The sequence below is a fragment of the Salmo salar genome, chromosome ssa03, assembly GCF_905237065.1.
Source record: "Salmo salar chromosome ssa03, Ssal_v3.1, whole genome shotgun sequence".
NCBI lineage: Eukaryota > Metazoa > Chordata > Actinopteri > Salmoniformes > Salmonidae > Salmo > Salmo salar.
This window is the reverse complement of record NC_059444.1, coordinates 78122877-78140802: the sequence shown is the minus strand read 5'-3', so window position 1 is coordinate 78140802 and position 17926 is coordinate 78122877. Positions and strand designations below refer to the sequence as shown.

Here is a 17926-nt window from a genome sequence, read left to right as displayed (position 1 = left end):
TCTCATCTACTGTTTTTGTTCAGGTGGTTATAATTCAGCTCTTCATTTCTCATCTACTGTTTTTGTTCAGGTGGTTATAATTCAGCTCTTCCTTCATTTCTCATCTACTGTTTTTGTTCAGGTGGTTATAATTCAGCTCTTCCTATTTCTCATCTACTGTTTTTGTTCAGGTGGTTATAATTCAGCTCTTCTTATTTCTCATCTACTGTTTTTGTTCAGGTGGTTATAATTCAGCTCTTCCTTATTTCTCATCTACTGTTTTTGTTCAGGTGGTTATAATTCAGCTCTTCCTTCATTTCTCATCTACTGTTTTTGTTCAGGTGGTTATAATTCAGCTCTTCCTATTTCTCATCTACTGTTTTTGTTCAGGTGGTTATAATTCAGCTCTTCTTCATTTCTCATCTACTGTTTTTGTTCAGGTGGTTATAATTCAGCTCTTCCATTTCTCATCTACTGTTTTTGTTCAGGTGGTTATAATTCAGCTCTTCTCATTTCTCATCTACTGTTTTTGTTCAGGTGGTTATAATTCAGCTCTTCTTCATTTCTCATCTACTGTTTTTGTTCAGGTGGTTATAATTCAGCTCTTCCATTTCTCATCTACTGTTTTTGTTCAGGTGGTTATAATTCAGCTCTTCCTTCATTTCTCATCTACTGTTTTTGTTCAGGTGGTTATAATTCAGCTCTTCATTTCTCATCTACTGTTTTTGTTCAGGTGGTTATAATTCAGCTCTTCATTTCTCATCTACTGTTTTTGTTCAGGTGGTTATAATTCAGCTCTTCTATTTCTCATCTACTGTTTTTGTTCAGGTGGTTATAATTCAGCTCTTCCTTCATTTCTCATCTACTGTTTTTGTTCAGGTGGTTATAATTCAGCTCTTCATTTCTCATCTACTGTTTTTGTTCAGGTGGTTATAATTCAGCTCTTCATTTCTCATCTACTGTTTTTGTTCAGGTGGTTATAATTCAGCTCTTCATTTCTCATCTACTGTTTTTGTTCAGGTGGTTATAATTCAGCTCTTCATTTCTCATCTACTGTTTTTGTTCAGGTGGTTATAATTCAGCTCTTCATTTCTCATCTACTGTTTTTGTTCAGGTGGTTATAATTCAGCTCTTCCATTTCTCATCTACTGTTTTTGTTCAGGTGGTTATAATTCAGCTCTTCTTCATTTCTCATCTACTGTTTTTGTTCAGGTGGTTATAATTCAGCTCTTCATTTCTCATCTACTGTTTTTGTTCAGGTGGTTATAATTCAGCTCTTCCATTTCTCATCTACTGTTTTTGTTCAGGTGGTTATAATTCAGCTCTTCTCATTTCTCATCTACTGTTTTTGTTCAGGTGGTTATAATTCAGCTCTTCATTTCTCATCTACTGTTTTTGTTCAGGTGGTTATAATTCAGCTCTTCCCATTTCTCATCTACTGTTTTTGTTCAGGTGGTTATAATTCAGCTCTTCCTTATTTCTCATCTACTGTTTTTGTTCAGGTGGTTATAATTCAGCTCTTCATTTCTCATCTACTGTTTTTGTTCAGGTGGTTATAATTCAGCTCTTCCTTCATTTCTCATCTACTGTTTTTGTTCAGGTGGTTATAATTCAGCTCTTCTTATTTCTCATCTACTGTTTTTGTTCAGGTGGTTATAATTCAGCTCTTCTTCATTTCTCATCTACTGTTTTTGTTCAGGTGGTTATAATTCAGCTCTTCCATTTCTCATCTACTGTTTTTGTTCAGGTGGTTATAATTCAGCTCTTCTATTTCTCATCTACTGTTTTTGTTCAGGTGGTTATAATTCAGCTCTTCATTTCTCATCTACTGTTTTTGTTCAGGTGGTTATAATTCAGCTCTTCCTTCATTTCTCATCTACTGTTTTTGTTCAGGTGGTTATAATTCAGCTCTTCCATTTCTCATCTACTGTTTTTGTTCAGGTGGTTATAATTCAGCTCTTCATTTCTCATCTACTGTTTTTGTTCAGGTGGTTATAATTCAGCTCTTCCTTATTTCTCATCTACTGTTTTTGTTCAGGTGGTTATAATTCAGCTCTTCCTTATTTCTCATCTACTGTTTTTGTTCAGGTGGTTATAATTCAGCTCTTCCATTTCTCATCTACTGTTTTTGTTCAGGTGGTTATAATTCAGCTCTTCATTTCTCATCTACTGTTTTTGTTCAGGTGGTTATAATTCAGCTCTTCCATTTCTCATCTACTGTTTTTGTTCAGGTGGTTATAATTCAGCTCTTCCTTCATTTCTCATCTACTGTTTTTGTTCAGGTGGTTATAATTCAGCTCTTCTTATTTCTCATCTACTGTTTTTGTTCAGGTGGTTATAATTCAGCTCTTCCTTATTTCTCATCTACTGTTTTTGTTCAGGTGGTTATAATTCAGCTCTTCATTTCTCATCTACTGTTTTTGTTCAGGTGGTTATAATTCAGCTCTTCATTTCTCATCTACTGTTTTTGTTCAGGTGGTTATAATTCAGCTCTTCCATTTCTCATCTACTGTTTTTGTTCAGGTGGTTATAATTCAGCTCTTCTTATTTCTCATCTACTGTTTTTGTTCAGGTGGTTATAATTCAGCTCTTCATTTCTCATCTACTGTTTTTGTTCAGGTGGTTATAATTCAGCTCTTCATTTCTCATCTACTGTTTTTGTTCAGGTGGTTATAATTCAGCTCTTCCTTATTTCTCATCTACTGTTTTTGTTCAGGTGGTTATAATTCAGCTCTTCTTCATTTCTCATCTACTGTTTTTGTTCAGGTGGTTATAATTCAGCTCTTCCATTTCTCATCTACTGTTTTTGTTCAGGTGGTTATAATTCAGCTCTTCCTTATTTCTCATCTACTGTTTTTGTTCAGGTGGTTATAATTCAGCTCTTCCATTTCTCATCTACTGTTTTTGTTCAGGTGGTTATAATTCAGCTCTTCTATTTCTCATCTACTGTTTTTGTTCAGGTGGTTATAATTCAGCTCTTCATTTCTCATCTACTGTTTTTGTTCAGGTGGTTATAATTCAGCTCTTCATTTCTCATCTACTGTTTTTGTTCAGGTGGTTATAATTCAGCTCTTCCTTATTTCTCATCTACTGTTTTTGTTCAGGTGGTTATAATTCAGCTCTTCCTATTTCTCATCTACTGTTTTTGTTCAGGTGGTTATAATTCAGCTCTTCCTTATTTCTCATCTACTGTTTTTGTTCAGGTGGTTATAATTCAGCTCTTCCTATTTCTCATCTACTGTTTTTGTTCAGGTGGTTATAATTCAGCTCTTCATTTCTCATCTACTGTTTTTGTTCAGGTGGTTATAATTCAGCTCTTCCCATTTCTCATCTACTGTTTTTGTTCAGGTGGTTATAATTCAGCTCTTCCATTTCTCATCTACTGTTTTTGTTCAGGTGGTTATAATTCAGCTCTTCCATTTCTCATCTACTGTTTTTGTTCAGGTGGTTATAATTCAGCTCTTCATTTCTCATCTACTGTTTTTGTTCAGGTGGTTATAATTCAGCTCTTCCTTATTTCTCATCTACTGTTTTTGTTCAGGTGGTTATAATTCAGCTCTTCCTTCATTTCTCATCTACTGTTTTTGTTCAGGTGGTTATAATTCAGCTCTTCCATTTCTCATCTACTGTTTTTGTTCAGGTGGTTATAATTCAGCTCTTCATTTCTCATCTACTGTTTTTGTTCAGGTGGTTATAATTCAGCTCTTCATTTCTCATCTACTGTTTTTGTTCAGGTGGTTATAATTCAGCTCTTCCTATTTCTCATCTACTGTTTTTGTTCAGGTGGTTATAATTCAGCTCTTCATTTCTCATCTACTGTTTTTGTTCAGGTGGTTATAATTCAGCTCTTCTATTTCTCATCTACTGTTTTTGTTCAGGTGGTTATAATTCAGCTCTTCATTTCTCATCTACTGTTTTTGTTCAGGTGGTTATAATTCAGCTCTTCCTTCATTTCTCATCTACTGTTTTTGTTCAGGTGGTTATAATTCAGCTCTTCTTCATTTCTCATCTACTGTTTTTGTTCAGGTGGTTATAATTCAGCTCTTCATTTCTCATCTACTGTTTTTGTTCAGGTGGTTATAATTCAGCTCTTCCTTCATTTCTCATCTACTGTTTTTGTTCAGGTGGTTATAATTCAGCTCTTCCTTCATTTCTCATCTACTGTTTTTGTTCAGGTGGTTATAATTCAGCTCTTCATTTCTCATCTACTGTTTTTGTTCAGGTGGTTATAATTCAGCTCTTCCCATTTCTCATCTACTGTTTTTGTTCAGGTGGTTATAATTCAGCTCTTCATTTCTCATCTACTGTTTTTGTTCAGGTGGTTATAATTCAGCTCTTCATTTCTCATCTACTGTTTTTGTTCAGGTGGTTATAATTCAGCTCTTCCTTCATTTCTCATCTACTGTTTTTGTTCAGGTGGTTATAATTCAGCTCTTCTTCATTTCTCATCTACTGTTTTTGTTCAGGTGGTTATAATTCAGCTCTTCCATTTCTCATCTACTGTTTTTGTTCAGGTGGTTATAATTCAGCTCTTCTTCATTTCTCATCTACTGTTTTTGTTCAGGTGGTTATAATTCAGCTCTTCCTTCATTTCTCATCTACTGTTTTTGTTCAGGTGGTTATAATTCAGCTCTTCCATTTCTCATCTACTGTTTTTGTTCAGGTGGTTATAATTCAGCTCTTCATTTCTCATCTACTGTTTTTGTTCAGGTGGTTATAATTCAGCTCTTCTTCATTTCTCATCTACTGTTTTTGTTCAGGTGGTTATAATTCAGCTCTTCCTTCATTTCTCATCTACTGTTTTTGTTCAGGTGGTTATAATTCAGCTCTTCATTTCACATCTACTGTTTTTGTTCAGGTGGTTATAATTCAGCTCTTCCTTCATTTCTCATCTACTGTTTTTGTTCAGGTGGTTATAATTCAGCTCTTCCTTCATTTCTCATCTACTGTTTTTGTTCAGGTGGTTATAATTCAGCTCTTCATTTCTCATCTACTGTTTTTGTTCAGGTGGTTATAATTCAGCTCTTCATTTCTCATCTACTGTTTTTGTTCAGGTGGTTATAATTCAGCTCTTCATTTCTCATCTACTGTTTTTGTTCAGGTGGTTATAATTCAGCTCTTCATTTCTCATCTACTGTTTTTGTTCAGGTGGTTATAATTCAGCTCTTCCTTATTTCTCATCTACTGTTTTTGTTCAGGTGGTTATAATTCAGCTCTTCCTTCATTTCTCATCTACTGTTTTTGTTCAGGTGGTTATAATTCAGCTCTTCCTTCATTTCTCATCTACTGTTTTTGTTCAGGTGGTTATAATTCAGCTCTTCATTTCTCATCTACTGTTTTTGTTCAGGTGGTTATAATTCAGCTCTTCCTTCATTTCTCATCTACTGTTTTTGTTCAGGTGGTTATAATTCAGCTCTTCATTTCTCATCTACTGTTTTTGTTCAGGTGGTTATAATTCAGCTCTTCCATTTCTCATCTACTGTTTTTGTTCAGGTGGTTATAATTCAGCTCTTCCTATTTCTCATCTACTGTTTTTGTTCAGGTGGTTATAATTCAGCTCTTCATTTCTCATCTACTGTTTTTGTTCAGGTGGTTATAATTCAGCTCTTCCTTCATTTCTCATCTACTGTTTTTGTTCAGGTGGTTATAATTCAGCTCTTCCTTCATTTCTCATCTACTGTTTTTGTTCAGGTGGTTATAATTCAGCTCTTCATTTGTCATCTACTGTTTTTGTTCAGGTGGTTATAATTCAGCTCTTCCTTCATTTCTCATCTACTGTTTTTGTTCAGGTGGTTATAATTCAGCTCTTCTTCATTTCTCATCTACTGTTTTTGTTCAGGTGGTTATAATTCAGCTCTTCATTTCTCATCTACTGTTTTTGTTCAGGTGGTTATAATTCAGCTCTTCCTTCATTTCTCATCTACTGTTTTTGTTCAGGTGGTTATAATTCAGCTCTTCCTTCATTTCTCATCTACTGTTTTTGTTCAGGTGGTTATAATTCAGCTCTTCATTTCTCATCTACTGTTTTTGTTCAGGTGGTTATGATTCAGCTCTTCATTTGTCATCTACTGTTTTTGTTCAGGTGGTTATAATTCAGCTCTTCATTTCTCATCTACTGTTTTTGTTCAGGTGGTTATAATTCAGCTCTTCATTTCTCATCTACTGTTTTTGTTCAGGTGGTTATAATTCAGCTCTTCCTTCATTTCTCATCTACTGTTTTTGTTCAGGGGGTTAAAATTCAGCTCTTCCTTCATTTCTCATCTACTTTTTTTGTTCAGGTGGTTTAATTCAGCTCTTCCTTCATTTCTCATCTACTGTTTTTGTTCAGGTGGTTATAATTCAGCTCTTCCTTAATTTCTCATCTACTGTTTTTGTTAAGGTGGTTATGATTCGCCGTGTTTAGAGGAGGAGGAATGCTGCCTATGACCCCAAGGACACCATCCCCACCGTCAAACATGGAGGTGGAAACATTATGCTTAGGGGGTGTTTTTCTACTAAGGGGACAGGACAACTTCACCGCATCAAAGGGACGATGGACAGGGGCCATGTACCGTCAAATCTTGGGTGAGAACCTCCTTCCCTCAGCCAGGGCATTGAAAATGGGTCATGGATGGGTATTCCAGCATGACAATGACCCAAAACACACGGCCAAGGCAACAAATGAGTGGCTCGAAAACAAGCACATTAAGGTCCTGGAGTGGCCTAGCCAGTCTCCAGACATTAATCCCATAGAAAATCTGTGGAGGGAGCTGAAGGTTCGAGTTGCTAAACGTCAGCCTCAAAACCTTAATGACTTGGAGAAGATCTGCAAAGAGGAGTGGTACAAGATCCCTCCTGAGATGTGTGCAAACTTGGTGGCCAACTATAAGAAACGTCTGACCTCTATGATTGCCAACAAGGGTTTTGCCACCAAGTACTAAGTCATGTTTTGCAGAGGGGTCAAATACTTATTTCCCTCATTAAAATGCAAATAATTTTATAACATTTTTGACATACGTTTTTCCGGATTTTTTTGTTGTTATTCTGTCTCTCACTGTTCAAATAAACCTACCATTAAAATTATAGACTGATAATTTCTTTGTCAGTGGGCAAACATACAAAATCAGCAGGGGATCAAATACTTTTCCCCCTCACCGTATACCTGCTGGAGCGCGTGCTACAGGTGGGTGCTGCTATGGTGACCAGTGAGCTGAGATATGGGGGGACTTTACCTAGCAGGGTCTTGTAGATGACCTGGAGCCAGTGGGTTTTGCGACGAGTATGAAGCGAGGGCCAGCCAACGAGAGCGTACAGGTCGCAGTGGTGGGTAGTATATGGGGCTTTGGTGACAAAACGGATGGCACTGTGATAGACTACATCCAATTTGCTGAATAGAGTGTTGGAGGCTATTTTGTAAATGACATCGCCGAAGTCAAGGATCGGTGATGTGTCCGCTGAGGCTGGGAGCCCTCCAGTGACTGGTTATAATGATTTCATCAGCCCATTCTGACACTGCCACCCTTTGCTGCACAGGAGTTGAGACTTCTCTGATGGGACAGCCTCTGGCAATGTACAAAGGGCTCCACAATAAATTGCACATCTGCTCATATCCAGGCATTTTAGAACATTCCATTTTCTGCCAACATCTCTGATGGCATGCTGACTGCATTAATGTCCAATTACACGCTCCCTCAACTTGAGACGTTTAACTCTTTGACAAAACTGCTCATTTAAAACAGGCCTTTTATTGTCCATAGCACAAGGTGCACCTGTGTAATGATCATGCGGTTTAATCAGCTTCCTGATATGCCACACTTGTCAGGTGGTTGGATTATCTTGGCAAAGGAGAAATGCTCACTAACAGGGATGTAAACACATTTGTGCACAACATTTGAGAAGCTTTTTGTGCGTATGGACATTTTCTGGGATTTTTTTCAGCTCATGAAACATGGGACCAACACTACATGTTGCATTTACATTTTTGTTCAGTATATAAACGCAACATGCAACAATTTCTATGATTTTACTAAGTTACAGTTCATATAAGGAAATCAGTGAACTGAAATATTCATTAGGCCCTAATCTATGGATTTCACATGACTGAGAATACAGATATGCATATGTTGGTCACAGATACCTTAAAAAAGAGGTAAGGGTGTGGATCAGAAAACCAGTCAGTATCTAGTGTGACCACCGTTTATCTCACACAGCGCAACATCTCCTTTGCATAGAGTTGATCAGGCTGTTGATTGTGGACTGTGGTTGTCCCATTCCACTTCAATGTCTGTGTGAAGTTGCTAGATATTGGCGGGAACTGAAACACACTGTCCTACACGTCAATCCAGAGCATCCCAAACATGCTCAATGGGTGACATGTCTGTAGAGTATGCAGGCCATGAAAGAACTGGGACATTTTCAGCTTCAAGGAATTGTGTACAGATCCTTGTGACATGGGGCCGTGCATGATCATGCACATTATCCTGCACGGCCCCCACATGAGGTGATGGCGGGGGATGAATGGCATGACAATGAGCCTCAGGATCTCGTCACTGCACGCCCACACAACGCCGTACATGCTGTCTGCCAGTTGAAACTGTGATTCATCCGTGAAGAGCACACTCATCCAGCGTGCCAGTGGCCATTAAAGGTGAGCATTTTCCCACTGCAGTCGGTTACGACGCCAAACTACAGTCAGGTCAAGACCCTGGTGAGGAAGACAAGCACGCAGATGAGCCTCCCTGAGACGGTTTCTGACAGTTTGTTCAGAAATTCTTCAGTTGTGCAAACCCACAGTTTCATCAGCTGTCCGGGTGGCTGGTCTCAGATGATCCCGCAGGTGAAGAAGCCGGATGTGGAGGTCCTGGGCTGGCGTGGTTACATGTGGTCTGTGGTTGTAAAGCCGGTTAGACGTACTACCAAATTCTTTAAAACGACGTTGGAGGCGGCTTAAGGTAGATGTGGGGGAGGGCTAACAGTAGAGAAATGAACATTCAATTCTCTGTTAACAGCTCTGGTGGACATTCCTGTTGTCAGCATGCCAATTGCACTCTCCTTCAAAACTTGAGACATCTGTGGCATTGTGTTATGACACAACTGCACATTTTAGAGTGACCTTTAATTGCCCCAGCACAAGGTGCACTTGGGTAATGGTCATGCTGTTTAATCAGCTTCTTGATATGCCACACCTGTCAGGTAGATGGATTATCTTGGCCAAGCTGAAATTCTCACTAATAGGGATGTGTGTGTGTGTGCAATAACATTTGATTTGATTTAATGATACACAACATCAACAGAATTCCCATCCCCAAACACATCTCATAACAGGAGGTGTCTACAGATAAGCCTTGACTGACTTCACTGCATCCTGACTCCATTACATTCCCATCCAATGAGGACATCAAATAAAATATCACATGCATGAGTGAAACTAAATTTAAAAAAAATAACAGATACCAGTACATTGTTTTAGAAATTATGAGCACAGGGCTCTCCATTTTACTGAACTGATTACAGTTATGCATAGCAGTACATGCTAGGAGGCTAATCAGTGTTATTGGGAATGATGATATCCTCAGAGCTGCATTAGTAGACGGGACCTGACCATGAAAGAGGAGGTTTTACAACACATGACAGACAGAGAGGAGAGAGAGAGAGAAACAACACAAGTTCAGGACTGTGGACCATTTCACAGCGCCGCCTTGTCTTTTGATACACACGTTGAAGATTTGATCAAAACCCCCTGTAAGAGAGATTATTTCCCCTCCTAAAAAGTCCCGGGCACCATCAGAGGGTTATTTGTCCTGGGTTTTGTCTGTTAGAAGTGCACTCTGTGTCTAAGCCTGTTGTGGCCAGAGTGAGTGGGATGGGAGACATGAAAGGGAAGGGAGTGAAGGGGGGTAAAGGAAAGTTCACAGAACATTTAGGGACGTCCAATTTTCCCATTTTCCCATCGGCTTTCCTGAGAGGAGAGAGGAGGGTGTGTTTTGGGCACACATAGAGGGGCAGACGTAACGGGGTGTCAGAGATGGGGTCCAGAGGGACTGGGAGTGGGAGCAGAGGAACGACAGCTTTTAGGACAGTAATTGTAGGTCTTTTATAACATCTCTATTGCAGAAAGACTCCAGCCAGCCTGACTGACTAGACACTAATACTATCCCACAATCTGGAGGAAGAGGTGCCATTACATTACACACAAAGGCATAGCACACAGCAATCTGAGATAGCATAGCAATCTGACGATGTACGATATGGGTTGTTATTTGTTAACCATCTCTTTACAGTCTCAATGGAGCTTGATAATCTAGGCTACACAGCATTATGAAAAACAGTTGTTCACTATCGTGGTATTCTAGCCATCTCAGATCCTTAGAGGATTGCTCCTATTGCAGCACCTTCTAGATGGAGATATTAAACCCTGTTTGTTGATGCGCTCCAACACTCCAAAAACAAATACAGGTCTGCCTGAGCTGATTATATAGCTATCGTGCGACCACACACACACTATTGATCCATGGCTATACATACCATACAACAGTCAGGCCTGTTCTCCTGTTCTCGTCTCTCGTGTTAACCATGAGACAATGACCAGTCTAACCACCATCAGCACCACACATTCATCCATAATTCATCTCCCTGGTGCTAATTAAAACTAGCGCTAGCCAGCTTCCCCATGCGCCTTTGAATGGGCTTGTTAAAGTCTCTAATCTACCACCCCTCCCCCTTGAAGCCATTAGTCAGACACCCGGGTAAACAGGGAACAAATTGAATCCGACATCGCTCGCAATCTGTACACAATTAGTGTGATTTGCCTGCAATGACAGAGACACCAAAGAGAGAGGGATGGAGAGCGAGAGCAGGAGAGGCGGGGTAGTGGAGGAGCTGTCACCGTGTCTCCTGTCAGAGACAAAGAGTTCATCGACAGTTTAAACAGAGGGAAAATGGGGCTATTTCTGTTTTATTTAAAGATTCTGTGGCAACAATGAAAGCAGACGTTTTGGGAGGAAGTTGACAGATCCCAGGTGCTGGATGTGGAGCTGAGCCGATACACCCCTGGTGAAATGAAACTAACAGGGTGCTACTCAGACTTCACAGCCATTTCTACCAAGACTACAAGGAGCTTTGAAGAGGGTCTGAGTAGGATGCTGGAGAGCTATTTGTCTTAGTGGAGGAGCCCAGGGAGGAGGGAAGGAGAAAAGGGTGTGAGTCCAGCCCAAAACACAGATGTAGTGTCAGGGTGGGAGTGGTGAAGGGTGCAGGGAGCATCACTCTTGTTATCCCTACCTTCTGCACTGTCTCACTTTACTGTGCGTTTGTCCTCTATCATTTCAATTCATGGTTTTATGTCTGGGCGGTACTATAACCTCCCTACAGATGATATTATGGATGTATGTGTGAATTTATCTCAAATATCAAATAATCAAACAAATTAAATAATTAATATAATTCATTGATAAATCAGTAAGCACTCTGACCTTCTGCACGTCTGCGTCGTGCTTCTGCTGCATCTTCAGTTTCTCCTCCTGGTGCTTGGCCTCCAGGACTTTAGTCTTCATCTCAGCCTGCACAGAGACACACAGCACCATGACAGACAGGGGAGTCAATACACACATCATCAAATGCAGCACAGGAGATGGAAAAAATAGCAACGGCAACATCCGCTGCCCCTGTTTTGACTAACTAGGCCAATTTCAGATATTTATTGTTGATGGTGCATAGAGCATCAGCGGTGTCAATGACTCAAGCTTCATAAACATTTCAAAACATATTTATCTACAAACAGGACTTCAAACGTGTGTAGGAGGGATGTACCAGACCCAACAGAGTGAGTGAGTGAGTGAGTGAGTGAGTGAGTGAGTGAGTGAGTGAGTGAGTGAGTGAGTGAGTGTGAGTGTGAGTGTGAGTGTGTGTGTGTGTGTGTGTGTGTGTGTGTGTGTGTGTGTGTGTGTGTGAGATAACAGTGAATTAGTCAGTGACAGGAACAGGCTTGGCCAGAGAGAACCATGCATTATGTAGGCTACAGTTATCCACAGTCGGCTCCTTTCAGTTCAGCTCAATATACAGGGGATCAACAGTTCAACCGTCTGAATCTGCATGTCAAGACAGAGCCCTTCATTCACTCCCACAATGCCACAGGAAAATAATACACACTTAGTTAATACGCCAGAAGTGTACACACACAGACAAAGTAACACACATCTACAATAGTAATTCTAAATATTTATACTCACACACTCAAACCAGGTAGACACATGAACACCCACTTTCAGATACGGCTTGCTATTACAGAGTGGCCTTAATACTAAACGACATGCACATACCTTCTCAGTGACTTCCTAACACAGCTCCTCCTAAGTCATATATCCCTGTCATCAGCCCTGCCAGAGGTCATATTGCTTTGTGGCTTCAGGTTTCCTGATTATTTACCAGGAAATACTGGCGGACTCGGGCCTCTCATCTGGCTAACGAGACTCTCTCACCAACACGTGTGGAGAGTGATAGGAGAGGCCACCCTGTCCCATGGCTAAGCCATGTGTGACCATCTTCCCCTACTTCTTTGAACTGCCGCTGGTGCTTGTTGTGTTGTTGGCTCACTGTGTCTAGTAGTCTACCTGATCTGATTGTCCCTGGGTGAGGAGAAGGCATGACATGTGCTCCTGATCTGGTGTGCCATTGTAGAACTATCTGGCCTCAGGACTTGGCAGCTCTGGGGCCAACAGACACACAGTCATCCAGTCAGTGGAAAAAAAGAGTTTGCTAACGTTGTCAACACAAACGGGAATTAGACAGGATGAGTTCCTATTGCTTTGTGACTAATGTACTTACAGGTTTTAGTCACTGGAGGGTTTGATGCATTGCTCAACTCTGGGGCTCAGTGACAAATACGTCCTTCCAGGTTGGAAGGGCAGTCATGTAACCTGTATCTGTGGAGGTAGCTTAGATGGTTAAGTCCCCTATTGTATTGACATTTGATAAACTAGCCAATACCTGCCCCATTCATTCTCACAATAACGCTAATGTTTGCTTTCGAGCAACAAGGATCTGTATCGTACTCATTCCCAGGGTCTTCTACATTCAAACTAGATGAGTCCTATTGTAAACTACTGCTGCCATTATCCCACAACTTCAACTAAATCTGCTAGACTTATCCTCCTTCAATGGTGCCATGTGAAGTTCCCTCTCGTTTCACTTTCTTTTGTATTGAATTACCCATTTTCTTGTGCAATCTCTGAGACCACAGGAGACTTGTTGGAGGAGAGATTAGGCTGATTGAGATGAGGGAGTCTAGTAGATTTTTCCAGCAGCGCTCCAAAACAAGTGGGTGTCACTCTCGCATCACCTCTTCAAATGGGCTTTTTAGAAAGTTTGTCAAACTACATCAGGGGCGTTTGAAAAATGGTTTATAGAGGAAACAGAAAGAGTGAAGAAGAGAGGGAGAGAGGAGGAGGGAGAGAGGAAAAGCAGGAAGGAGAGAGTAGGAAGGAGAGGAGGAGCGAGAGAGGAGGGAGAGAGGAAGGAGCGAGAGGAGGAGCGAGAGAGTAGGAGGAAGGAGAGAGTAGGAGCGAGAGAGGAGGAACGAGAGAGAGGAGCGAGAGAGGAGGACAAGTGAGAGAGGAGGAAGGAGAGAGAAGGAGTGGGAGAGGAGGAGCAAAAGAAGAGGAGCGAAAGAGTAGGAAGGAGAGAGTAGAAAGGAGAGAGGAGGAGAGATGAGATAAAGAGGAAGGAGAGAGGACGAAGGAAATAGGAGGAGCGAGAGAGGCCCAGCGCGAGAGGAGCAGGGAGAGAGGAGGAGGAAGGAGAGAGGAGGAGGAAGGAGAGAGGAGGAAGGAGAGTTGGGAGAGAGGAGGAGCGAGAGCGTCAGGAGGAAGAAGAGAGTCGGAAGGAGCGAGAGAGTCGGAAGGAGAGGAGGAAGGATAGAAAGAGGAAGGAGAGAAAGAGGGAGAGAGGAGGAAGGAGAGGAGAGGCGAGAGAGGAGAGGCGAGAGAGGAGGAGTGAGAGAGGAGGAGCGAGAGAGGACAAGAAGAGAGGACGAAGGAGAGAGGACGAAGGAGAGAGGAGGGGGGAGAGGGGAGAGAGAGGACCAATGAGAGAGGAGGGAGAGAGGATGAGGAAGAGAGGATGAGGGAGAGAGGAGGAATGAGAGAGGAGAGAGAGAGGAGGAGGGAGGATGAATGAGAGAGGAGGAGCGAAATAGGAGGAAGGAGAGAGGAGGAAGGAGAGAGACGCGCACATCTCAGGTTTCTGAGATTCTTCAAAACCAGGCATCTCTGTGTGACACTGGCTTTTCTTTTGAAAAGTTGTTTCTCTCTTAGATGCCATGTTGTTGACACCAAGCTCAGGAGAGGAGAGGAGATGAGGGAAGGATGAGAGAGAAGGTAAAGACGGAAGGTGTGTTGAGAAAGGAAAGGATAGAGAGGGAGGAGGGAGATGAAAAGAAAAAGCGAAAGACAGAAGCAGCTGCTCTCACTTTTCTTTTCTCAGAAGCGACCCTGGGTCGAGCCTTTTTCCCCCTTGGGGAACGCGCTCACAAAATGTCTGCTAACTGCTGGGCCCACAAAGCACGGTTGTGTTTGTGTATCTTGCTCTGCAGCAGAACTACAATGCCCTGATAGAGCTTTCATCTTCCATAAACACAGATGTTAGAGAATATTCCCTCTGCAGTGCCCTGCTAGCTATCTACTGAACACCATTAACATGCCATTCCTCCACTGGGAGGAGAAGCTAATGGATCTTAGCATGACAATTGTACTTTGAGGTAAAATGCAAAACACTACAACGAACAAAGTTTTTAAAAGGAAAGACTTTTGAATGTCACTTAATGTCATAGTAATATTGGGCTTCAGTGGAAACAACAGACAGAACATTTCTTCCTAAAACAACTCACTACTACTATTCAACATTGAGGTCCCTTTAAGGACATAAAGTGCATAACTGTAACAAAAACAATACCCATTCAATCTAAGAAAAGCCAGACTGAGTACCATACGCCTGCCTTTGGATTGTCGGCCATTTTGCACTAAAAGCCACTACATAGAGAGCTCCCTTAGGAACTCCACAAGGCCCAGTGTTGTCCTTTAACCACAATCATACAATCAGATAAGAGGGGCTAGTCGTCTGAATCAAACACAGAGCTGAGAGGCCTTCCCATAGGACCCAGGCATGGAAGCAGTTGCATCATTATTCCTTTGGAAAGCATGGGCAGATTGGAAACTGAACCTCAGCTCCAGACCCGTTTGGCCGAGCTGCAGCCATTAGAGGAAGAATCACACAGAGCCCTGTGATGGTGCATGTGATGAGAACCCCAGGAGTACCAGGGGAAATGTACTCTCTCTCTCTCGCTCTGTTTGCATGCATCAACCCATCTGCATCTGCCAAAGCAATCACATCACGTAGGCCTAATTCTAACCCTATGGGTGGGACTGGCTGAATGGTCTTGGATCATTTCATTGAATATGCCACGACCCCATCCCATAGCACCTGTGGTGTGAGCCCAGCACAGTAAGGGTGTGTGTAGAGGGGATTATAAGGACTAGACTTGTAACCTCAACCATGGGTGAAAATAGATGACCATATGAGACTAAAGTGACTCAACGTCGTGGTGGCCAACATCTGCTCCAGCTGCCACGCTACCACACACTTACTCAACGAATCAATGAAGTCAGTAGCTGAACAGGTACAGTCAGCGTTCTTATCAACGAATCAATGAAGTCAGTAGCTGAACAGGTACAGTCAGCGTTCTTATCAACGAATCAATGAAGTCAGTAGCTGAACAGGTACAGTCAGCGTTCTTATCAATGTAGTCAGTAGCTGAACTGGGGATGAGCTTGGTGTGAGAGCCCAGAGTTCCTTAATATAGGAACTGGCTGTCGGGGCTTAGCAACATATGGCGAGGACCAAACCCAGCCACAGGTCATTTCCTGCTGGTGGTCAGACGAGCCACGCCATGGTGGGCAAGGCCTGCGTACGGGGCTTAATGTGGAACCACAGGAGATGATAAGATTCAGGTGGCGAGGATGGAGTCAGAGTGAGTCACTGAGACACTTCTGAGGAGGCGTCCTGTGTGTGGGGTGTGTGTGTGGTCACAACTCCACCCTGCAGGGCTAGGACTTGCTGAAAATCCACCAAACCCCCCTTTACTGTCAACTGTGACTCAAAAGTCACTGAAAAGAAAGAAAACATTTTGAGTGTCACAGATTTCAAAGAAACACAGACCTCCAATATGCATTTATAAACCACTGTGGTATTCAGGCTACTACATTCTATGGGGAGGTTTTCTAGCAAACAGAAAAGGAATTTAATAAATGTATTTTAAACATTGGCTTAATCACCAAAATGGTTGACCCTGGATATCTCATTGAACACCTCCTTAGCTGACTTACTCTCCTCTAAACTAGCTGAGCCTGTTTGCAAATACATTAAAAACCATATTATGAAAGATTCTCTAAAAATCTGGAAACAGTTCAGGCGATCGTTTGGTCTCGGTGAATTTTCAACTTCTGCCCCATTATTAAAGAACCCTAAATTCTCTCCATCATTATTAGACAGGGCGTTTCATATCTCCTCACTGAACATCTTGTACATTGATTTTGCATCTTTTGAACAGTTAGTACAAAAGTTAAATATACCTAGATCCCATTTCTTTAGATAACTAGTTAAGGTCAGTTATGAAAACTTAGGACACTAAAGAGGCCTTTCTACTTAAACTCTGAAAAACAACAAGAAAGATGCCCATCTGCGTGAACGTGCCTTAGGCATGCTGCAAGGAGGTATGAGGACTGCAGATGTGGCCAGGGCAATAAATTGCAATGTCCGTACTGTGAGACGCCTGAGACAGCGCTACAGGGAGACAGGACGGACAGCTGATTGTCTTCGCAGTGACAGACCACGTGTAACAACACCTGCACAGGATCGGTATATCCGAACATCACACCTGTGGGACAGGTACAGGATGGCAACAACAACTGCCCGAGTTGCACCAAGAACGCACAATCCTTCCATTTTTATTTAAAAAAATGTATTTCACCTTTATTTAACCAGGTAGGCTAGTTGAGAACAAGTTCTCATTTACAATTGTGACCTGGCCAAGATAAAGCACAGCAGTTCGACACATAAAACAACACAGAGTTACACATGGAATAAACAAACATACAATCAATAATACAGTAGAAAAAATAAAAATCTATATATAGTGAGTGCAAATGAGGTAAGATAAGGGAGGTAAGGCAATAAATAGGCCATGGTGGCGAAGTAATTACATTATAGCAATTAGACACTGGAATGGTAGATGTGCAGAAGATTAATGTGCAAGTAGAGATACTGGGGTGCAAAGGAGCAAGATAAATAAATAAATACAGTATGGGGATGAGGTAGTTGGATGGGCTATTTACAGATGGGATATGTACAGGTGCAGTGATCTGTGAGCTGCTCTGACAGCTGGTGCTTAAAACTAGTGAGGGAGATATAAGACTCCAGCTTCATTGATTTTTGCAGTTCGTTCCGGTCATTGGCAGCAGAGAACTGGAAGGAAAGGCGGCACTGTGATAAACTGCATCGAATTTGTTGAGTAGAGTGTCAGAGGCTATTTTATAGATGACATTGCCAAAGTCGAGGATCGGTAGGATGGTCAGTTTCACGAGGGTATGTTTGGCAGCATAAATGAAGGATGCTTTGTTGCGAAATAGGAAGCCAATTCTTGATTTCATTTTGGATTGGAGATGCTTAATGTGAGTCTGGAAGGAGAGTTTACAGTCTAGCCAGACACCTAGGTATTTGTAGTTGTCCACATATTCTAAGTCAGAACCGTCCAGAGTAGTGATGCTGGACGGGTGGGCAGGATGCGGGCAGTGAACGGTTGAAGAGCATGCACTTAGTTTTACTTGCATTTAAGAGCAGTTGGAGGCCATGGAAGGAGAGTTGTATGGCATTGAAGCTCGTCTGGAGGTTAGTTAACAGTGTCCAAAGAAGGGCCAGA

General features: G+C 41.7%; 1 pseudogene; it reads right to left on the bottom strand.

Moving 5' to 3' along the window:
- LOC106601769 (centrosomal protein of 112 kDa-like) overlaps window positions 1-17926 on the bottom strand; it is a 302159-nt pseudogene that overhangs the window by 240616 nt on the left and 43617 nt on the right.